Below are 25,324 nucleotides of genomic sequence, written 5' to 3' on the forward strand. Positions count from 1 at the left end.
TGTAAGGAACGTATCCTTCATGCGCACAACTAGTAATGAACATCACTCGACTTATATCACCCTGTCATTGCTGTGAGCCACGTAGGCATGCCACGTAGGTGCGCAGTGTTACCGCACGCAGGATGTAACCTACATGTTAGGGGCCTTTACTCTGCTGTGGCTGCTGCAGATACAAGACGCACACCACTGTTCCTCCTGCCGTCCTGCTGCATCTGCATCCTCTGACCCTGCTTTGCCTCAGATACTCCTATAGTGCTACTGCCTGCTCGAGAGTGAGTGCCTGTCTGCAACCAGCACTGTCATGGTATGCTAGCTGCCCCATGTTTGCCTGGACTCCTGTGAAGGGCCTGTGACCACTTCCTCGGTACTTGTCTGGTCCTCCACCTCTGCCAACACCACCGAAGCTCCACAGCACCGATCCAGGACCCAAGAAGCTCATACCTACCTCGGGTGTGCCATGTCTGCCCCATCCATGCCATCTGGGGACGACAGCACCCCCACATAGCGGCAGATGGCATCCAACATCCACAACACCGAAGTTGGCATCCTGGTGGATTGGGTCCTGGGTGCCTATGATGGCCTCTTCAACCCAGCGACGCAGCTGGACATCACCGCAAGGCAAAGGATCTGAGACGACATCACGGCTGCCATCAATGCTGTGAGGGTGGCGGTCCGGCCCAGGGACATGGTCAGGAAATGTTGGGATAACCTCAAGACCCGTAGCCATACCAAGGTGGTGGGAACCCTCTCCACGGAACCCACACTGGAGGTGTACCATGCTTACTGCCACCGGTTAACCCAGATAGAGCTACGGGTACTTGAGAGGTTTCTATCTGGACCTGCACTCCCAGATCTTGGCCTGGAAAAGTCTGTATGCCGCTGGTGTGTACCTATGTTGGACAATGCTCTAGGGCGTATGTGTGGCATGCATGTTTGCAGATGTCACATCCTGTTTGTGGCTTGTTTGTGTTGTGAGATGCAGCTGATTGCTGACTCATGCCAATGTAAGCCATTTGTGATGTCCGACATTGTATGCTGGCATTTGTATAATGATTGGTGGATTGTGCATTCATGGCTTGCGGTTGTTGTGCACGTGCAGTGTGTGAGCATGGAGTAAGTGCTTGGACATGACAGATGTGGACATGCTATGCTGTGGGAATGTGAGTGACGTGCATGATGTCCGAGTCAATGGGTGGCACAACTGACAGCACATCCATTCAAGAAATCTGATGATAGTGACACGTGTCTTGATGCCTGCGTGTCTGGGGTTCATGCATTGCCACCTGCAGGACTGACATGTGACCTATCATTCCACTGGATTTGTCGTACAAGTGTATGTGTGTACATAATGAATTTGTATGGTTGGCCAACGGACTTGTGCAATTTTTTCACAGATGTGTGGCGGTACATGTTGCTTACTTGCAGGTCATGCTGTCGCATGTGAACATTGGTGACTGTGTTTGTGTGGGCAGGTGCCCTGGTGCTATCCCCATGACCATGGCTACATTTCGTTCTTGGGTTGGTTGGTCATTGCTATGGTGGCATTGCCCGTTCTAAGTGATATGTTGTTGGGCACTGTACAGTGTGCTTTGTTTACATGTGCATGGGTCATTACTGTGATTGATCCTTCACATTACACTCATGCAACATTTGCAATGCAGTTTGCCAAGGCACATACATGTGTGTGTGTATTATGTGTGTGTCAGTTCATGGATGAAACATGATGCAGGATTTCTCATGAGCACTTTGTGTATGCCAGACATCCATTGACAACCATTACTGATGTCAATGCAATGTATTTTTCTCCTGATATTCCACAGTGGTTGTAGCTCGTGAAGAGGGCGGAGGCATCGTTGTGAAGCGAAAACGCAGGGACAAGTCCACCAGACAAAAACGCACACCCCGGCCAGCCCAACTTGAGTCAACATCATCCAACAGTGAGTTGTCTGGGGGAGTGCATGTTCCATCGGGCAGAGCTGCTAGGGGGTAGTCACAGGAGATTACTGTGGAGAGGGACTCTTCAGTAGCTGTGGAATAGGGTGCAGGTACGGAAGGGCCTCCAGGGAGGAAGGCTCTCTGGAGTCATCCAGGGAGATGGAGGTGTTGGTGGAGGAGGAGGAAGATGAAGGCCAGCACACAGGCTAGGGTGGGGGCACCCTGGAGGGTGTTCAGGCTGCACCGCTGGGACAGGGACAGGAGGATGTGCAGTGCACGTGGAGGGAGCTGACCAACCTCCTGTCCCTGATCCATCTGATGCAGCTGTGACCACTGTTGTGGTTGCCTCCACCCAGTCCATGCCTCCTTTGGGGCCACACAGATCACCCCAGAACTTTAGCACGCCTTTCTGTCTGGGATTGCAAGGTGGACGTGCTCGATTTATGATGATGTGAGAGTGATTCTTGAACTGCTCTCAGATCATCACAAATCAAATTACCATCTGCATGTCCAGCTGGCATGTGCACTGCTCTCAGGTGGTCTCTGTGCGCTGGTGCATTCACCTGCCCCCTTCTCCACTGCCTCATCGGTGCCTTATTTGTCCAAGGGGGGGACTTCCTTGCCAGTTCCTATCACAGCTCCCTCTACTCCTGCCCTACCGCACCGCCCAGTCTGGTGGTCAGCACATCCCTGTATAAGGTGGAAGTCCAACAAGGTATAGTAGAGGTAGTTGCTGTGGCTGCCCAGCCACCTGCACAGGAACAGGCAACAGGGGCAAGATGGCACATCAGGACAGTGCTGGAACTGCCCCCCCCCCTGTCGTGCAACATCCAGATGGCGGGGTGCATGCGCAGGGTACACATGGCCAGGAGTGTCCAGGGGCAATCATCCCAGGGCCCTACTTTATTGGGGAGGAAAGCTACGCAGCGAGGTTTGGACACCTGGCAGGAGGAGCACCGCCACTTTAGGCAATTGGTGTGCATCAGGATGGAGTTGAGGTTGCAGCTGATGGAGGAGAGGCAGCGGGCTAGCATGGCATGGGTTGCAAGGGCCAGGGCAGAGGTGGCAGAGAGGAGGACACAGAGCCGGGTGAACATCCTGGAGGAGGCTTGCAGGGATGTGGGGGATGAGGAGAGGAGGATTAGGGACAGCCTGCAAGCCATCCAGGACCGGACAATGGCCCACCTCCAAGTGGAGGATGAAAAAAGCGACTCTGCCCTGGAGGACATAATGGCAGAGGATTGAGCCTGCTGCCTATGTAAATAGTTAATTGTGCGTTTTAATTTTTAAATTTTTTTCCCTTGGACATTTCCCCCTTTTCACATAGCAGTTTTGGATAGTGTAAATATTGTTAATACAGTTTCTCGTTATTCATCACACAGTTGTTGGAGTATTTTGTTCATGGGCAGCATGTGGTTTGCTTTGATTTTGCTTTGCATTTGTTATGTGACTGTCACATGGGTTGGGGGCCAAACTGTGGAGGTGTGGCATTCGCTCAACAATTATGCAGGGGGGGTACCTTACAATGCATGGAGACCCACCAACACACATCAGCTGCCTTATAGTGTGTGCTCTTATCTCATGATGCACATCTGCCACTGTAATGCTTGTTCATCACATCAGAGTTTGGGTATATGTGGCAGTGCACATCATCCATCTGCTTGGCTCAGACACTCTCACGCTTCCTTCGCATCACTCCAAAACATCAGAAAATAGTGCATAGGCGCCCCTCTGCAAGAATGAACACGGCCCATTGACCTGTTCTTTGGGAAGGTGCCCACTCGAGAAGTCCGCTGCCACAGTCTCGAGTGGGTACCTTCCCAAAGAACAGGTCAATGAGCCGTGTTCGTTCTCGCAGTGGGGCGCCGATGGACTATTTTGTGATTGTATAAGGGACTTAGGTTTAGTCACCCTAAATTTCCTAGTGTCATCTAGACGTGGACCCCTTGCTCACTGTGCTCTGAGAGGCACAGTTCAACCTCACTGAAGAGGCCCAACAAGGCTGAAACAATTGTATGGGGTTGCTGTTGGTACTCTTGTTCAGAAGGAATTGCCATAGCATTTCGGTGCTGGAATGCCCATGTGGGCGGGACAAAGATTGATATGCAAATGGATATTTCCCCGCTAAACTGTGGCTGAGGACTCTCGAGTGGGTACCTTCCCAAAGAACCGGTAAATGGGCCGTGTTCATTCTCGCAGAGGGGCGCCTATGGAATATTTTGTTTTTGTCACTCCAAAACATGCATGTTCAAATTATGTTAGTTGCAGGGGCTTTTAATGCAGTGCTTTCTGTCCTCAGTGCCTGGAATCATTGATTGTTCTTTCCTTATATACACTGACATTTCATGTGACTCTGTCCCATCAGTGATGTGTTGGACTACTGTCCTGTATGGTCATTCACCTACGGTACTTTGGGGCAATTGGAATGGCATATGGGCATAATGATACGTCAGTTTGCATCACATTGCTTTACTGTGTGACGTGTACATGGTGCTTTCACTGTGTAGCTGTGGCTAAATTCGGCTGTCTTGTTGCTGTGCCACTGGTTGTGATCTACCACAGAGTCCTGTGATTTGCTACAAACATGGATTCTGCATCAGTGCACCCAGTAGGTGGATATATGGGTGGGTATGTGGCCAGTGTGATTAATGTTGGTGGGAGGGCGGTCGAGTTGAGGTGAATTGTTGTTCAATATTACACTGGTGGGGTGGTGATGTTCCAGGGCCAGGCTGAGTGGTTTCAGGACTTGAGGGGGCTGCCTGGGGTACTGTCAGAGGTGAGGAGGGCTGGTGGATGGTGTCTGGACCTGAGGGCCAAGCCTACAGGTGGTGTCAGAGGTCAGGGGGGCTGGTGGGTGGTGTCAAGACTTGAGGGGGCTGCCTGGGGTGGTGGCAGGGGTAAGGGAGGCTGGTGGGTGGTGTTAGGACTTGAGGGGGCTGCCTGGGGTACTGACAGAGGTGATGGTGCTGGTGGGTGGTGTGAAGGCTACCTGAGGTGGTGTTTGAGGTGAAGGGGGCTGGTGGGTGGTGTGAGGCTGCCTGGGGTGGTGTCAGAGGTGAGGGGGGCTGGTGTCAGGACTTGAGGGTGCTGCCTGGGGTGGTGGTGGAGGTGAGGGGGGCTGGTGGGTGGTATCAGGACTTGAGGGGGCTGCCTGGGTACTGTCGGAGGTAAGGGCTGGTGTGTGGTGTCTGGAAGTGAGGTGCATGCCTAGGGGTGGTGTCGGAGGTGAGTGGGGCTGGTGAGTGGTATCTACACCTGAGAGGGCAGATGTGCAGTTGGGGTATGTGCCAGCACTTTGTCAGCAGTGGGAGTAGGGGAGACGGTTCACAGGGGTGCAGCCATTAGTTACGTGGGACCACGCACAGAGTAGCTGTGGTTAAGCCGTTACTTACATGGGACATTGTGCAGGGTAGATGGCGTGCAGCCGTTATTTACGTGGGAACTAGCACAGAGTAGCTGGGGTGCAGTCGTTCCTTACATGGGACTTCGCACAAAGTAGCTGCGATGCAGCCATTACTTATATGGAACCTCGCGCAGGGTAGCTGGGGTGCAGCATTACTTAAGTGGAACCTCATGCAGAGTAGCTGGGGTGCAGCCGTTACTTACATGGAACCCTGCACAGGGTAACTGGGGTGCTGTATGTTGTATCAGAGGTGGACACGGGGCTTTGCGCAAAGGTTCGTCTTTGTTTCTGGTTTGCGTGGGGGCGTGTTGTGGGCGTTCCTTGCGCAGCTCGTTTCTCTTTTTGCGTGTCGGCTAGAAATGCAAGTTTGGATCCATGGATATGCAGAGCGTGCAGATTTACTTATGCGCACAGGCTCGCGCAGGATTAAAGGAATGGTTCGGTCAGAAATATTACTGTCCCTCTGGTTCGGCCATGTGTTTTTAACCATAAGTCGATCGATCATACAAACATTTCCTATGCACCTTACCCAAGTTTTCGTCTCTTGAACACAAGTGAAATCAGGCAGCATGGCGCGGCTATCTTGTGATAATCTTATCACTTGCCGCATCGCCCTGGGTTAACTGCGTTTGCGACACTAAATCATATCCCCCACCCCTGAGCCTGACATCACTAGACGCGTACCGCCCCTTTCACAACGCCAAAGCACGTCTCGTGTCAATGTTCTCTGCCCTTCAGCTAATGATGTGTCACCATGGAAACGGCAGGAAGCCTCTTTCCTCGATAAGTATAAACAGACCGTTTCACAACACACAACAGCAGATTTTCTTTTCCATTCCTTTCACTGTATTTCTTTGAGTATTCTGTGACTCATTTCTGTGCTTTGGTCAGCTACCTTTGTTGCTTGTAGCCCGTGTGAACAGATACCAGTATAACCGCTATAAATAATTTTCGTTTGTTTACCACACAATGGCAACAATAATGCCCTACCTGTACGAGCCTGAGTATTCCGAAGAGGAATTACTGGAAAGAGAAAGATGCGGAAACGATGGGGCTTTGGACAACAGTTGGGAGGACGATTCAACAGATGAAGAGCCTGGGCCTAGTCGCATGGATGGTGTTTGCACCTGGTGTACCTGCAATCGGTGCGCGCTAATGCCAACCGAGGAGGAGAACTGCTGCTGCCGAGAAAACTCAGGATGCTTGTCCTACATATCGCAAGGCGATCCACAGATGCAATGCGTTACCAGGCTGCCAGACTTCACGGCAGCCTGCCTCACACGGTCCGTGTTGAGGATTTTGATGGTGCTTATGCACGAACTTCAAGCAACAGTTCGCCCTCATAATACCAGTAATGAGTAAGTATAGTCTGGTTGTTTCATTGAGTTAAGCAAGACTTAATTTATAAAATCAAGGGACCTTCACTGGTTTTTTTTACTAATGGAATGTATCATAAATGAAATATTTGACCCAAATAAAGAATAAGTCCAGAAGGAAAAACACCACATACTCACTAGGGGTTTATGCAAATATATAGCTTGTAATAAACACACGTATTTACAGTTTTGTGTGAAACATAGAACATAGATTGTAAAGAAAACTAAACCATAATGTTTTCAAATGAGGAAAGAAATATATACACCTTGAACATAGTGTGGTAAAGAAAAGAAAATTAATACATTGTAGGACATGGAACAGAAAGATTATTGCTTAATCAACAATTCAAACTTTTCATTAGTTTGCACACTGAAACAAATTCATAGGTTGATCCAGTGGTCTAAACGTTGTCCATCTGGGGAGATTGCGTCTAACTCACAATGATTGAATATCTATGTAGAGAAAGTTATATTGGGACCAAAATGTCCCAAGTGGTTAAATGCCAGATAATTCCAACTGGATGTGTGCCAACGTCGCAGGGGGTAGTGTAAGTGGGGATCCCACTTCCAAAAGTGTAGCAATTTGTATATAGTATTGTATGACTTGACCAAATGACGTTGGTACAAAGGTCCCCCTTGCTTGCAAAATGACGTTTCGGCAGTCTTGGCGTCCATCATGTATTAAAAATTAGAGGGACGTGGAAGCTGCCTTCTTCAGGGCTGTTGAGTGACCCCTGTGGAGAAGAGACCAAGAGAGAAAAAACATTGCTCAATTCTTCTCATGGTACAGTGGTGTTTCCCTGCTGGACTTACAAGGGTGGATTAGTAAAAAGTTGGCTGAATCAGAACTGGTTGGGAAATAATCTCCAAAAATAGCACATGTTAAAAGTTAAAGGAAAGAAGGAACCTTAAATGGGAGATAGAGTGAACTTGGCGTGGACTCTTGTCTCTCTAGGGCTGTGGTGGGCTTGATAAATAGAAATCTCACCACAGAAACCTTGTGGACACTCTCTTATTGTTGCAGACTCTCCAGACTGGGCGTAGCAGGATGGAGGGAAAGTTGCAGTCGTCGTGCGTGGGGGGGCAGGATGGAAGAAAATGTATTTCCGTGGCTGCCTCACTGGGCTGCTCTGTGCAGCTTGCACCCTCGGGATAATGCTCTGTAAAGTGGTTACAGAGAGAAAAATTAAATCATGAAATGGATGGGAGGCATGAATCTCCTAACGTATTGGCCTGTGCGCATTTAGTGGATGAGAGAAAATGTGAAGCACAGTACCTGGATATGAAAAATCATTGGATAATCCAGGTTTTTCTTCGTATACAGAAGGACTCCCAAAGTGGGGGAGGATCAAACGGTGTATAGCCGTCTGTTTTCTTTCTTTCTGTAGCAAGAGGGGAGAAAAGAAAAGAAAGGGCTGGTTGGGAAAGTTGAAAACTGGCCGGATTTCATTTTGAAGTGAAATGGAATACACGTCCCCAAACGCTGCTTGTGTGTCCTGGGAGGCACAGAGCCCGGGGGAAGCTTACCTGTGTCGGAATGGTGCTGTGCGCTGGGTCAAGACTCGAAGGACAGCTGGAGAGGCTCGGTGGGTTGAGTGGGAAGAAGGCTCGAATCTCGAGTCCTGGAATATCCCTGGCCAAAGTGGAAAATAAATGGAGATGTCACTCGATCCGATTTGACGGTGACACCGGGCAGATCCGATGCCCTGAGAAGCTCCAGGGCGGCGGGGGGATTGACCGACCCATTTTGTGTACGTGACTGTGTATGAGCAGTCCAAAGCCGTGGGGTGTGTATTATTTGGACCAATCCGGAGACGGATGGAATGAAGAAAGTCTCCGTGCGTAAGGGAACAGAAGGATAAATATTAAGAAAGACACTGGAAGGTCGTGGCAAGAAACTTCTGGTGCATACAGGCCAGAGTGGTTGGGGACAAAAACTCTGCTCCCAGCAGTAATGAATTATCTTTGTGGGAAAAGTTGTTGTTCATTAAGGCCATGTGTAACAGAATCCATTCTATGTATCCAACGACATTCAAGATCTAGCAGGCGACCCTGGATGTTGGGCCTGTTGCGAACCCGTTCAATGACCCACCATTTTATGTCCTGGGTATTGTGTTTCTTCTCCATGTAGTGCTGTACTAGTGGAGATGTCATATTTTTGCAGCGGATTCTTGAACGGTGTTCAGATATCCGTATGCCGACATTGCGCATGTTCTGTCCAATATAACGTAAATGGCATGGGCATTCTATGCAGTATACCACTTGATTTGTTTTACAGTTCGAAACATCATTGAGGGTCCATGTTTTAGTTCTGATCTGAAATTGTTGAATTTTCATAGTGAATTGGCATTCGTTCGTACACATGGTGGCTTCATGGGAGGCTTGGACACCGCGTTCGATGAGTAATACCCGCCTGTGTCGTTGGTGCCATTAGACAAACTTTCCCCAGTGACAGCGGTCAGTAAAGGGGATTTTCCCTCGTTGAGCTGCAACCAGACCTTTACAATGTGTAGTATTTTTGTGGCACCAAAATAAGAAACCAAATAAAAAACATCATATTTTTTATCAATTGTTGTTTCAGTTTTTAAGTGAATCAAGTGTGTTACCATTCAGCAGTGTTCCGGTGCCTTGTCTGCACGCCCCAAGCCCATCCCTCCCCCCTCCACTATCAAAGGCAGTTCGCACCAGTGGATGCACACTGCCAAGGGGTGCTGTCAGGGGCGCGAACGGCCAAGGTGCCAAACAACATGTACACTTCAAAGGTATCTTATGCCCAGGGGCCATTGTTCACATGGCCTCCTCAGACCCTGTGTCTCCAGGCAGGCTCCCCTTGAAGCAGGGCGCTCCCCGGCAATACACATAAGTGTGTCTCCATTCAGCAGTGTTCCGGTGCCTTGTCTGCATGCCCCAGGCTCATCCATCCCCCCTCCACTATCAAAGGCAGTTCGCACCAGTGGATGTGCTCTGCCAAGGGGTGCTGTCAGGGGCGCGAACGGCCAAGGTGCCAAACAACATGTACACTTCAAAAGGTATCTTACACCCAGGGGCCATTGTTCACATGGCCTCCTCAGACCCCGTGTCTCCAGGCAGGCTCCCCTTGAAGCAGGGCGCTCCCCAGCAATACACATAATACCACAACATATACACATAATTCATTCACAAACACACCACTTACTGTTATTCTTTATAAACCACTTGATATTTACCATGAGAACATCTTTGAGCACTGCAAGTCAACTCGTGATCGTGCTACTCTGTGACCGCTTCGAGTGAACTCGTTAGTGTGCTACCTGTGAACATCTCCCTGTTCTCCTGCCACTAATTACTCTGCTTGCTGAATCCAACTGTTTGTTGGTCAAGGTAAGGGCATGCATCCTAACCATATCTCCTTCATTTGTAAATGTATATCTATTTCGAAGTAACGTACTCACTAGTGCTATGTTAATTTGTCTTATTGCTATTGATTTGAGTTTATTTTTGTTATGTTATCAATATATCAATTTTTATCAGTGTCAATTGGTATCGTATTGCATCCTTCGCGGTCCGTGTCTATAGTGTAAGCATGTTTCCTTTTCGTGCATGACAGAACATGCAAGGGACGAGTAACATGTTCTGATTTTGAACACATCAATGAATCGTTTGTGAAATGTATCCTATAATACAGCCGCCCACGCTGCATTGGTTTTGATGTGGTGCCCAAAAGAAAGCATGCAATGAACAATGTATGGTCCAATTAATTCTTTCTCACATTTTTATGCAAAATAATTTTCTAATAATGTTGACCTTTATTTTGGAGAAATTACAACAATGCCTGCATGTTCTATTTTCAGTTGCCCTTCGAAGATCCATGACAAATCCGAAGGCATTACAATGCATGTATTCCCTAAAACTGTTGATCGAATAAGAGAATGGGTCAGATATTGCGGATATCCACCGGAAGAGCTTGAAAGTAGAGTCAAACAAGTCTTGGAGGACAAGAGGGGTCATCGATACTGCATCTGCAGTCTGCACTTCAACCCGGATATGTACGACACATCCTTGTACACAAAGAGGAAACAACTGAGAACAACTCGTAAATTGCTCCCAAACGCGATCCCGACTCTATTCGTGAAAATGCCGTCACAGGTGAGTCACGCTTCCAGATTTAGCTTTACGCCTGTATTTTCGGTGTTAATGTAACTTATAATATTTTCGATATTTATGTGATTGAATAGCTGTATAAATAATGACTATTTTGCTAAACATCAGTCCTTGTTTTTGAGAACCAACATAGAAAATTGATTTATGGGGACAGATAACTATGCTATATTATGCATTTACATAAGCATCATTTTCTCATATTCAGTCTCCAAACATGCCACTTTTTAATGTTGGAATTGATAAATGGAATAATACTTTCCCTTTACAACTTCATGACTATCCACCAAATATGAAGCAACAAGATTCACCATTCATGTCTTGCCTGGAGTCATCAACCACTTCGAGTGTGTATCAGGTAATCTTACCTAGATATTCTGTTCCAGACTGGTTTTATGCATGGAATTCTAGATAATGTGATAATATTTACATATTGTGTAATTGTTTTACACAATGTTTCATTCGTACTTTACTTTTCATATGTACCTTTGTCGTCTTTCCAAATTGTGTGGCCAGTTTCCAATATTTTCATCCTTACTAATGCAAGTACTGTGTTTCAGGAAGATGCTGAAGAGTCCACTACAATTACAACATCCGTCGTAGTAGATCCGGTGCCAGAGGTATGGGTCTTCGCAGTTCAATTGGACGAGATAATCTGATCATATTTACATATCGTGTAATTGTTTTACACAATGTTTCATTCGTACTTTATTTTTCATATGTACCTTTGTCGTCTTTCCAAATTGTGTGTCCATTTTCCAATATTTTCGTCCTTACTAATGCAAGTACTGTGTTTCAGGGAGATGCTGGAGCGTCCTCTACAATTACATTATCCCTTGAAGTTGTTCTGGAACCAGACCTTACAGTTGATCCGGAGCCAGAGGTATGCGTACTTACAGTACCATCTAACGAAAGAAAGTCGGTTTTATTATATGTGTAATACAAATTACTTATTTTAAAAGGATACTATTTTTTGTAGGGATGTATACAAGATCCGTATATTGAATAAGAGGCACATGGATCTGAGTCGGTGGGCCAGCATGCTGATAGTGATGTTAGAGTAAAGAAGGTTTCAAAGAAAAGAAATAAAAATAAGGTTAGTTATATACACTTTATTTTTTTGCCAATTTTTTTGTGATGAGGCCTTCATTATATGCTTTTTTAAAATGTAAATTGTACAACACTGTATGTTGGTTTTACACTGAACATCCCTTTTCCTATCTGTAGTTGCCCGAAGGAGTACGTACTATGAAGACACAGACAGCGATACAAATGTCAGATGCTGCTTGCCAAACTGTTTTCACCATGGAGGAACTATTAACTGAGGCGCAGTGTGTTCACACTCGAGATGTCTATGTCCAATGGCCAGAAAATGAATTTAATATGACCGGTGAACCCAGCAAAGTGTTTTTGGACCATTGCTACAATGCGCCTGCTCCGCCAGATGAAGGTGAAAGTGAATTTGTAGAAGATAGTTTTACATTACTCGATGAGCACTTGACACAATCGACACCCGCCAAAAAAATGGCCCCCAAAAAACATCCACGTTGATGATTTCTCCTATCCATGGTCAAGTAACAGATGTTGAAATGACAGAGACTGAAACATCAACACTATTGACCGACGAACCAGACAAAGATATCGACTATAGTATGTCCAGTTTGGCTGACATGTCAACAACGGTTCAGTCCGAAACAACAGTGTTGCCGGATGACAATCTAATAAAAGAGGCCAAATACATAGTATTCGACAGCAGCTTGATGGAGATTATAAAGATGCTGAAATGTGTGCATTCAGTGGGGGGTAGTATGTGGGAAGCCATTGGTGAGCGTGACGCGTCTAACACAAGGCAGTAACCTCAAAATACATGCCACCTGTGAAATGTTCCATAAAACATTTTCATGGTCTGCTCAACCGATGCTGAGGAAAGTGCCAGTTTGCAATCTACTGTCTGCAGCAGCTTTACTTTTCAGTGCCTTTAGTTTCACAAAGTTATCTAGTTTCTTTCAGTTTGTGGGACTCAATTTCATTTCTAAAACGCAATACTACAAATACCAACGTGATTATCAATTCCCTGTCATTAGTGAAGCTTGGAACATTGAACAATTGGCTATTCAAAGTACATTCTCCGACAAATGGTTCAGGCTAGCCGGCGATGGACAGTGTGACAGCCCCGGATTTTCTGCTAAGTACTGCACCTACCATTTTCAGGACATGGAAACTATGAAAATTGTGAGTTTGGTGGTCGTGCAGGTGTCCCAATGTAAATCCTCAGTGGCCATTGGAGAAACTTGGTTTTATAAAATCACTGCAATATCTACAATCGAGGGGAATGCAAATCAACCTCATAGCCACGGACAGACACGTTTCAAGAGCCAAGACAATGAGAGAGCAGTATCCAAATATTAAACAACAATTTGATATATGGCATGTTGCCAAATCAATCAATAAAAAAATCACGGCAGCAGGGAAAAAAAAGGTTTTGAAAGTATTTCACAATGGTCCCAGTCTTTCAGAAACCATCTTTGGTGCAGCTCCAAAACATGTGACGGGTCTGTGGAAATTCTACTGGAAAAATGTCGGTCACTAATGCATCACTGTTCCAACGTTCACGACTGGACAGAAAACCAACATTTCCACCAATGTGAGCATGGCCCTTTGTCCCCAGAGGAGGCACGGAAGAAGAAGTGGTTGATCCCATCTTCACCTCCACACAAAGCACTTGAGAAGATTATGTTTGATAAAACTCTATCAAGAGATCTGAAGGGACTCACAGAATTCTTTCACACAGGAGATTTGGAGGTGTTACACAATATGTGCCTAAAGTACAGGCCAAAAAGATTGCATTTCGGCATCCAAGGGATGAAATATACGACTTTACCAGCGGTATTAGCGCATAACGTGAATATAGGCCGGGAAAAATCTAGGACTGCAGGAAACTTAGGGATGCTTCGCTGCACTATGGCCTTTATGAAAAGAAGCAAAAAATGGGTTGTCAAACCAGTATATGACAAAATGGAATTCGATTTTGTGAAAGATCTTATTGCTAATGTCGTAGAGATGCATACTCATGGAATTGCGCACAAATCTGTTCAGAGCACAGATACATTGCCACAAAACATTGCCAACGTGCCATGGCCACCCAAAGCAGAGCTCGTTCAATCGTTCAAATCCCGGCTCAAATGACTACCATCTGTTTTTATTTTTCACAAAAATGTTTTTATAATCTGTACAAATAAAGTATGCAATTTGTCTTTTGAAATCTATCCTCTTAATCATTTTCTTAAAAAAATAGTATAATTGTTACGATTGCTTTCACATTTCACAGTTTAGTCGAGTTACTGTGGGACCTTCATTTTTCGTGTAAATGACCAATGTATAACAGTGTGTAACAATCTGTGGGTGTTGGCAGTTGCCTTGCCATAAAGTTCCCCAAACAGCTGAATATCTGTGCGTTACACAAAAGGGATTAGACCTATGCTACAAAACATTCTAGGCACGAAGTACTAACTGTGAAAACATGCCATGGGGTAGGAGGCCATGAGATAAGCAGAGGTGGGCCTATTACTAGACACATTTTGATTCAGTTTTTGTGTTACATCACCTATAATTTGCGAGTAGGGGGCATTCTGTCATAGGCAAGTTTTCCCTATACACCAGAGCAGCGCAACGAACAACGACCAGTGACAGCCCCCAATTATTTCATCCTGTGCCCGTGCTTCAAAAATCATGTTCTCATGGATGCGTTGACATTGGATGTTGCAAAGTAAGAAAGTATGTTCATTGTGAGTGAAGGTCAACAGCTTTGAATGTTTGCTTCAAAGCTGGGAGACCCACACGTCTTGCGCACAGTATAAGGTTCTATTGTTTTTTTACCTTGAGAGGCAGGGATCATTCCGAAAGGGATTGAATTGAGGGGGGGGTGGTGTAACAACGTATGATATGATAAGGTTGCCCATTCCGAAACTGGACCTAGTTACATAAAAGTTCAGTTTATGAAATTTCGTTGACGCGAACGGAGGAGTCTGCATCACCGTCTGCATTACGCCAAGAGAATGGAAATGCTGAATATAATGTAAGTTTCTCTTTAGATGATTTTATACCAGAACTAGTTGAAATACGAATAGCTGACCATTATTGCTGGGTCACATTGTACTTGTTCTTTCTGTGCGGCATATTGCAATGAACTGATAGTACACCCGTTGTGTGCTGAGCTATCTACCGGGCACATGGGCAGGCCAGCATAGAGACGCATGTAGACCACCGCTCGTTTCTCCCTTGTTCTACACCTATACATCATTACATTGTTTGTGCACCTCGAATTGTTGCCCCAGTTTACGCATTACGTTTAGAGCTCAACATACTCCATTGCACTATCCTCGGAAGCAAATAGCCAAGTACTTTGATATTCCACGTTGTATTCTCTCGGTTCACATTGTGTCACCTCTGTGCTAATAAAGAAAATGATTAATTGTAATAAAGATCGGCTACTGAGACACATTTCTATTTTTATGTTTTGCATACAGGTACATCGTGCCATTCTGCGATTGTCATCTATTCCAGACCCCGACCCATGGATTCTTCAACCGCCAGCTGCAGCTACATGTCAGTCACTGGATCTACTTAACTGTCTTTTGGGACGACAGACAAGGTCCAATATACCCGTATGCGGTACCAGTGATAAGGAGCAACATAACAACCTTTACAGTGGTCTAGTGCCAAGTTCATGCACCAGCTTTGCAATTCACTGTGCGACCAAAGCGCTTCATTTAGACAAAACAAACACCCTGTGTACCAAAAAGGAACAGCGCGTGACTCACGATAAACATTTGCGGATCGAGAGCAAAGGAAAAAAGTCCCATTTTGATCGATTATGTCAGACGCCGAATGTTATCGAAACATTTAATGTGAAATAAATGTACTTTACCAATTGTACAGTCTTGCTGTTTCCTTTTAAAGTACAGTTTCATATTCCTAATTGTGATGCGCTGTGCTGTGAGACGATGTGTGTTGTTTTCCGGGTTCCGCGTCTAGTCGCGTTGGTGACGACTGGGCGCGTTTGGCTACGCTGCCCAGTAACGTCACAGAGAGAGACGGAGAATATAAATGATTTGGTGATGTCAGGCTCAGGGGCGGGGGCTATGATTTAGTTTAGCAAACGCAGGTCACCGAGGGCGATGCGGCAAGTGATAAGGTTATCACAAGATGGCCACGCCTTGCTGCCTGATTTCGCTTGTGTTCAAGAGACAAAAACTCAGATAAGGTGCATAGGAAATGTTTATACGATCGATCGACTTATGGTTAAAAACACATGGCCGAACCATAGGGACAATAATGTTTCTGACCGAACTATTCCTTTAATGTGCTCTTTCCATGAATTGGGCCCTAAAAGGATATGTACTGAAGAAAACAGGTACTAAGGATAAATACATACAAATCCTAATAGTGAAATCAATTTAGAGCATAAGTTAATTATAGAGTGTAGTTGAAGTAGAACTCTTGTAAATAATAGTCTAATCAATGACGTATATAAAAATATATGATGAGTGGACAAGTATTGTGCCCCCCTGTTATTTTTACTTTCATTTTATGATTGGTCTAACTGCTCACGTAATTTATATATTTGCTCGCTCAGTATACAAATAGGAAAGGCTATATTGTATACTAATAGCAGATATTACTGGAGTAATTTGAAGCTGTCTATTTAATTCTTATTAGATCCTAATCTGAGTTTCTTTTTCTTTTTCTTTTCGTTGTCTTATAAAGCAATACAGATGTTAAAGGAATAATGAGCTCAAAAATGTTATTGGCTAAAAAGATGGCCCATAATCAAAAATATATATAAAAAAATTATTAAACAAAGTCCCTGTGTAAAGTTTAGAGCAAATGAAGTTCAAACTCAAAATTTGAAGCACTAGGAGGCATCCATTTTGTGAAATGCATGAGCCTCCTGTGCTGCCCTTTTAGCACTAATGGAGCAAAAGCCAGCCAACTGTAATAAACAAAAGCTACCACTGGGTGGCTTTTGCTTCATTGGTGCCGGAGACCAGAGAATGCAGGCAGGAAAGCTGCATCTATGTAAGTGCTTATTTTTTTTTTTAAAATAAGCACTGCAAATATAAAAGCTGCGGTTTTCTTTCTAAATTTTCCAGGCTGAAGGAGCCCGGAAAGCTTAGAAAGAAAACCGAAGCTTTTAAAATGTTGTTTTTATGTTTGCGCTGGCTTCAGCTTTGTATCCCCTGTGCTCCAAGCTGAAGCTACCGCAAACATAAATACAACGTTGTTGTATTTAAAAATGCTGCAGGTTTCTTTCTAAGTTTCTCACGCTCCTTCAAGCCGGAGGAGCCCGAGAATCGTAGAAAGAAAACCAACGTGTTTTTTAAAATACAACCGCGTTGTATTTCTGCCTGCAGCGGCTTTCACTTTGAGTCTCCTGGGCTCCCCTGAGACTCAAAGTGAAAGCCGCTGCAGACAGAAACACAACACAGTTGTGTTTCAACATGCTGTAGTGTTTCTCACTATGGCGGCTTTCGCTTGGAGTTTTCTGGGCTCCCCCAACCCTGAGGGAGCCCAGGAGACTCCAAGCGAAAGCCGCCACAGTGAGAAATACAATGTTGTTGTATTTATAAATGCAGCGGTATTTACAAATACAACAACATTGTTATTCTGACTGCGGCAGCTTTCGCGTATTAGTCACCTGGGCTCCCCCGTGTTGGGGGAGCCCAGGAGACTCCACGCAAAAGCCGCCACAGTCAGAAATACAATGTTCTTGTATTTATGATTTCCATGGTTTTCCAACCACGGCAATCACAAATACAACAATGTTGTATTTGTAATGGCCGTGTCTTTGCTTTTTGCCTTCATTTTATATTTTCTTTGCCTCCCTGGTCTTGGGGAGCACCGAAAACGTAAAATGAAAGTGAAGGCAGCCTCCCCAGCTCATGTTGAGCTCTGCTCTGGCTTCAGTAAGCAAAAGCTCCCAGTAGGGGGCTTTTGCTGCTTGTTTAGTGCTGACAGGGCAGAGCTTAACATGAGCTGAGGAGGCTGCCTGAAATGGCAAAATGGATGCTCCCATATAATCGCTTTGAGCCTCGTTTGCTCAAAAGTTTACATAGGAACTTTCATTAAAAATATGTTTAATGTATGTTTTGGATTATGGCCCATATTTTAAAGCAATAATATTTTTGAGCGCACTATTCCTTTAAGGCATTCTTGTAAGATGTCAAAAGTAAATTTAAGAATGGATTTGTGATAGGGAGAAATGTAACCTAATTCGGTGATCATTCAGGATTGATGACAGTGTATTTATAATTTAATTTAATAGCTCTGAAAAAGATCAAACAGACTTAAACACGTGTTGGCAGTGAAGTTCGGAAATACTTGTACTAGCAGCAAAAAACTGTAATTTATGTATTGGGAGTAAAGTATGGACACCTTAGTAATGTGAAAATATATTGCAATGTGGGTTATGAACTTCTATTTAAGTTCACGAATAATGAAATAAATGGTTTAATATGATATTAGTGTGGAATCGTAAACATTCTGAGAAAATGTGGCACCCTTTAGAGGTTGCATGAAATATTTGATTTGCTAAGAGATTTGATCTCTAACCTCATATAAGGTGAGGCTGCCCTTTTATCAAATCCTCTGCATAAAGTCAGCAGCCCCTCAATGAACAAATGGTGCAGCTGAATTAACTTTGCAGCCTAAACAGACACTCTTGTAGAGTGCTTGAACGAATGTATTAAAACCATAGGCACATGGTCTCTCTGCACAACTTGAGCAATGGGCACACTACCCACCTTTATGATGTAGTGGATGGCAATGGTGTTGCCCATGAAGACATGCATAGTCAACCCCCTTATTGGTGGTAATACCAACCACAATGCTAGATGAACTGCTCCACTAAATCGATGTGGATGGACCTCTCCGGGCCTTCCAGCAAACTGCTCACTGAAAGATACAACAGATGAGCTCCAGATGCCATCAAGGATTGTCTGTGACCAAGGTAACGGACAACCATGGCTTTAAGAATGGAGCCCCAGAAGGAGTTTGGTCGGGGATGCCCACCAACGCAGGTCCTTGTATAAGTGTGGAGTGGTCCACGTAATGTCCATCATGACCCCTGTTGAATTGGGAGAAATGGCTCCTCAAAAACCATCGCAGTAACCACATCTGCAGTCTTCGTTCCGGGACTGTGAAGGTGCAGCATGCTGTGAGCCCTAGAATTCTCAAGTCCCCTGTTTGGTTGGTTGGAAGAGGGCTCCCATGATCAGGATGTGTGTCACCCCTTGAGAGGGAACGCCACACCCTGCTCAGTATCCACAACTGCCCTGATGAATTCAGAGTGGGGGAGACATAAAAGATTGCTTTAAGTTTAATAGAAAAACCTAAGGTGCAGAGTAATTCCACAATCTGTGACTTCTCCATTTTCTTTCTTCTCGAACAACTGTTGGAAGAAGTCTTGTAAGTCTGGTGGCAAACGTTTTCCAGGAATGTCTTCTTCCTGCCAAAGAGAGTCCATGTAACGTGCCGCAGTCCCTGAAGCAGTCAGTCTTCCTAGGGCCACACCGCCTAAAGTAAACACTTTTTCCCATCACACATCAATCTCTGTAGGTTCCCTATCTGCTGCAGTATGGAATAGTATGGAAGGCTGTAGGTCCAGAGCTGCTGTGGCCACCTGAAAGTCCAAACTCTCTGGTGTGGCATGCGCTGTTAGAAACAAGGGGCCTGTTGGTGCTATCCAATGCATTTGAGTGCAGAGCCTATGGACAGAGCGTGTTCCATACAGATATGAATCGGTCAGTTAGTGCAGTGCACCACTAAATGGTATATGTCTAAATATGGGTCTTGTGCTCCACGGATGGGGCTATCAAGCCTAGGGTGTCCACAGCTCTAGATATCACCAATATAAACGATCAGAAATCTGTACCTATTTCAGAAATGGCTTGGATACCTACTTCTGGGTTGAGGAGCAGTGTCCAGGCCCCCTATCTACAATGAATCTTTATGCAGAGGGTATAAAGATGCTTCTGTATCGCCAAGAGGAGCAAATCCCTCTGGACAGTGAAGGTTCCCTAAAAGAGCCACTAGGTTTTAACTGATAGGGCAAATCTTCATAATATTCCCCTGCCTCTGCTCTCCAAAATATCCTGAAACCTTGAAAAAGTGTTTTGCCTGTCATGTGCCAGCAAACAGGATTCCTCTGCACAAGCACATGGGTAGACCACTCTGCTGGAGCTAACAGTTTGGATCCAGACAGAGCCAGCTTCGGGGAAGCCAGCTTCAATATGCCCATCTCAATGGTAGCAAAGAGGATAGAGAAAGTGGCGTGGAGGCAAAGACTCCACTGGTGCCAGCTCTCGCCCTAAGAGCCGATCCCTTGGGCATGAAACTTCAAGTTTTGTGAAACCTAGAGGTATCCTAAACTGGAGCAGCAGGGTTCACAGGAGAATTCACTAAGGAGAAGGTCTGCTCAAAGACCTTCATCATAGTCAAGCAAAAGGCCTACCATTCTTCTGGGGTTGAGGCAGAAGTCAAGAAGAAAGGCCTGGATCCAGAACTTGCCTGAATTAGTTGAGATGTAGAGTTGTCCAACCCACCCTATGCCCGGACATTCGAAGTAGCTTTCTAAGGGAAGAGCTATAGAAGATGAAGACTCGTTCCTGCTGTAGAATTGTCATTTTCTGGCATGATTCAGCTACAATACTTGTAGGGATTAAAGCCACTTTAGATTAAGTCAGTATCCTAATCAATTGGCAGAAAAATATGTGGTGGCTGTTCATATAATATCCCTGTGTTCAACTGTGGAAAAAGGGAGCTGCGATGGAGTCAACCAGATATCCACACCCATCCACCTTTTGGCTTCTTCAAAACTTTCCAGTCTCTTCTGCATCTGAGGTGGATTTCAAAAATGAGGAATTTGTGGGCGGGGGGATGTATCCTTTAGAAATATCTTTATATATGAAAGTAAGAAAAGTCTTCTAGGATGAGCCTACCTCCTCTACCTCCAGTCCAAGCAGTTTGCAATGTATCAGCAAAAGCGAACAGATCCAAGAGGCCATGCAAATAATAGGGAACAATGCACTTTACAAATATTTCCTCACATAACATAACAATGTGAGATGTGCATCCTGTCCAGACCTTTTACATCTCACCACATTGCATTCTGGTACTTACACCTTTCCTTTTCTCCCCTGCAACTGTTAGTTGAACATGGCACATTATGCATAATCTCACATTGGATCCTATATGTGGGCACATGTTGCATAATCTCATTGTGGATTCTCATGTGGGCACCTATTGTATAATCCCACTTCGGATCCTCAATCTCAGGGCTCTGTCTTGGGTTCCCTACTTTTCTCTCTCTACACGATTCCTCTTGACTCTCTAATTTCTCCTTTTGATATTTCCCATCATCTCTACGCTGACGATATGCAACTCTTCCTTTCTTTATCCTATTTCTCTTCCTCCATACACTCTACTCTTACTTCTTCTCTTCTTGCAATTTATTCTTGGATGTCGGCTCACTTTCTTCATTTAAACTCCTCCAAGACTGAAGTTCTTTTCTTCCCTGGTACGACTTTGCCTCCTCCTTTGCCTCGCCCCCTCTATTTCCTTTCGTGCTTCTTCTCTTCCCATTTCTTTTTCTGGCCAGAGTCTTAGAGTCATACTTGACTCGTCTCTTTCTTTCTCTCCTCAAACTTCTACTCTCAACCACTCCTGTCAGTTCCAGCTTTTCAATATTCGTAAGGCTAGACCATTTCTTTCAATTTCTGCTACTAAAATTCTTATTTCTTCTCTGATTTCTTTCTGACTGTTCGACTGTTTTTCTCTTCTACTAGGTATTCCTGCAGTTCATCTCTCTCCTCTTCGTTCTGTCTATAACTCAGCTGCTCACCTACTTTTCTATTTATCGTCCCATGATTCTACTGCCTCTGCTCTTGGCTCTCTCCAGTGGCTCCCCTTTGAGTCAGGGCTGTTGTTTAACTTTCTCTGTCTGATTTTCAAATGTCTTAATTGTCTTGCCACTCCTTGTCTTTCTTCCCTTACTTTGTTTGATGTTCCATCACGTCCACTTCGTTGTCGGTCCAGTTTTCTTCTTACTGTTCCTCGTCCTCCTTGTGCAAATTCCTGTTTCCGCTCTTTTTACCTCTTGGTGCCCGAAACACTTGAACGTGCTTCGCCTTTCTCTTCGATCTTTGCGTTCTTTTCCAGCCTTCCGCTCATATCCTAAGACCCACCTGCTCACTTGTTAACCTGTGCTTTTCAATTTGCTTTGCATAATTTGTACTGTTTTTTACCTCTGTTTAGTGCTTTAGCATATGTCGCTATATGAGTAAAATAAAATCAAACCAAATGTGGGAGTCACTCGAAATTACACATTTTATCCCATTAAATCCCAGTAACACTTTATTCCTGTGTCCATCACTCTGTTCCCATCTCGCAAAATATGTAAATGCTACCAAGAAAAGGCATCAACGCCAGATGAGTTTGGTCACCATGGGAAGGAATGAAGTATTTTTAGCCTGTGGCTGCATGTCTTTGTGCTGGCAGTCAGGTATGTTTTGTCTGGTACTGGCTTATGTTGCATATGGAAGACATTAACCATGTGTTGTGCCAAGCTCCCCCACTCTTCGTAGCTCCAGGCGGCAGGCCAACATCCTTCATATTCTCTCCATCTGTTGGAATTTCACTCGCACAGTGAGGACCTGTTAGCTCAAGCCCTTGGAAGTGGGGCACTGCACAATACAACCAAAAAAACATTTGAAGCCAACAGGAAAGAAAAATTGAGGATTATGGGCATGCAAAAAGATTAAGCTTTAGGAGCTTTGAGAAAGGGCAAGAAGGAGGGAAGAATAAATGAATGGACGTTGGTGAAGAGTTCCGGCCATCAGGAGATGTGTGTGAGGAATTCGACCATCCACACGGTGGATGTGTGCGCGCCTGGGGTTTTTGGAATTTGATATGAAATCGAATGATGGCAGATCAACCTTGGGAAAGTGTGTGGGGCTATTCTGCACACTTTTTCCGATGCTTACCGCACAACATACTTATAGACCCATTTACTCTGGGTGGACACACTCTACAGGCGCAGTCCCCCTGTCATATTTAGTTGGGCATGGCAGCCAGGAGTACACCATGTCATCTCAGAAGGGGGGGCCCAAACCTTCCCCCTGCCATGGCCAGCCTAATTAACTATCAAAGGCTCCTTGGATCTGCCCTGTCCTTTTGTTGGGCCCTGCAGCTGGTGGCAGCAATTAACATAATTAAAATACTAATAGGGTATACTTCAAACTGGCCCACATGGGGCCTGGCTACTGATGCTAACAAAAGAGACAGGAAACCCCCAACACTCTTTCATATGCACTGTGTCAACCTGAAGCCAGCTACCGCTGTTAGTATCGATTGACAGTGAAATGTCATGCCTGGAACCGCTTGTATTACAGTAGTCAGCCCTGCAGGGGGACTGTCATAAAGCAAAACAAGAAACAAAAAGTAGCAGGCACTGTGGGGGGTCAGATGCTCAGCAGATGCCACCTTTGTTCTTCCTGCAGGTGCACCAGGTGTGGTAGGTTAGCATCTGCTGGCAAAAGACATGAGAGAAATAATGCCAAGCAAATGGAGGGAAAAACTACAAGTCCCAGCGGCTGGGGACAAAGGACTACAAGTCCCAGCAGCCTCTTCGCATTCCACACATTGGAAATCAGACACACAGAGCCTGTAAACTTGCGTGCATGTGCGAGGAACACATGCTTGTTTGCGCTTGACTTCTCCTCTGGGCGGACGCATCAGGAGAAGCTCCTGTCTGGCGAAGCACATTGCGGGGCCACGCCCTTGCCCGAAGCAGATTATTCAGGCCCCACAGGCCTTAAAGATAAGTGGCACTAATCAGGCGCCTCAACGCAGTGAAAGGAGCATGCTTTTAGCTGTTTACTTACCGCATGCTGTTATTGGGACAGGCACGGAGGAGGCCCGGCTAATACAGAGGCAATACCGGTGCATTGAAGGCACGGGGGGTACCCGGCTAATACAGAGGCAATACCAGAAGCATTAACTGCATGCTGAATGTGCTAAGACACTGCTTGAGATGCATGTGATTGCTAAATCATCATAAAGAACGTAACGCTCAATGATACGGAGCGCACACTAACTGTTTCATATTTGCCAGTCCATAGACGCAGCTCCCGGCCCCCGGGAGACCGCAGATCGCAGGGACAACCCACAGAACACAGGAAAACAGCCCAAGCTAAGTGCTGGTTTTCTTCGTGTTGCTATGATACAATTTCATGTGAAAGAAATTTTCTAACGGTGTACTGAAGGCACTGTGCATCACAGCAAGCCATGTTTTAGCTGCTAGACCAGTAGTGTATATTTGGTATCCAATTGTCTCGTTGTTCCTCATGTTGGAGAATAGATGGCACTAATAGCAGGTGCTCAGCAAGGTCCCTCACATTGGGGTGCAGAGTCTAGGTGCCAAGTTCCTGAATCAGTGTCAAGGGACTGAAGCAAGCCCCTTATGTGGTGATGATAGTAAGCCGCACTCTGGGTGGGAAACTCACTTATGAGACAAAACTGAGTGGTAAGACCTCCGGTAGGGTGTGTGAATGAGTGTGCATGCATGAGAGAAGAAGGTGCTAACCGAACTCATCAGCACAGCGCAATAGCACAACGTCATCTGGACCAGGCTCGCAAGACAAGAGCTAAGGAGCATGCTTTCCCTACATCCCCTGTACCCATCCATAACCTCTCCCTAACCCTCTTCCCGGTTTACCTATAACCCTATACCCATCCAATCCATGGACCCCAACCCTCTTTCCCCGTGGGAGTTACGGAGGCATGTGTGCATTCAGTTCCAGGCACCAAGACTTCCAAGGGGAGGTAGGTGTTTGTGCTGCCTCTGAGCTGGACTAGGATTCGCCTTGAGAGGGACCCCATTCAAAAGGTACGAGTAGGTGGAAACACAGCGCCAGAAAGTCTGGTCTCGCCACAGCTTCAAGGGAGACCTGCCGCTTTAATCACTAACCACAGAGATCTCCCTTAACCAGAGAGGCCCATTGATCCACAACAGACAGGAAGATGGGTGGGATTTAGGATTACATGTTTTCACGCATATACCTTTTCTGTTGCGCCAGTGAAGGAAAGCCAGGACCTCCAAGAGGGAAGCAGGAACCCTCCTCTAAACATCTGCCAGGGAACAGAGGGAGATACCAAATCCAGAGGACCGTCCAGCAGCTACAGAACTGGTACCCAGCCAGCACACAGCGTACCCTGATAGGCTATGCAGCAAGCTTCCTAGGTGGGAAGTATCAGAGAGTCTCTGAAACAAACCAAGGACAGCTGCCTGCAACACTCTCCTCAGCGTTGGGCCATCTGCCTTAAGGGATGACTCAAGCCCAGTTAAGAAACTAGGAGGAGTGCATTGACAAGCATCTACCGATGTTCACCTTAAAGGACCTTTTTGAGCCAGGCA

Source organism: Ambystoma mexicanum, chromosome 11, assembly GCF_040938575.1.
Source record: "Ambystoma mexicanum isolate Mex_15411 chromosome 11, UKY_AmexF1_1, whole genome shotgun sequence".
In the NCBI taxonomy this organism is placed as follows: domain Eukaryota; kingdom Metazoa; phylum Chordata; class Amphibia; order Caudata; family Ambystomatidae; genus Ambystoma; species Ambystoma mexicanum.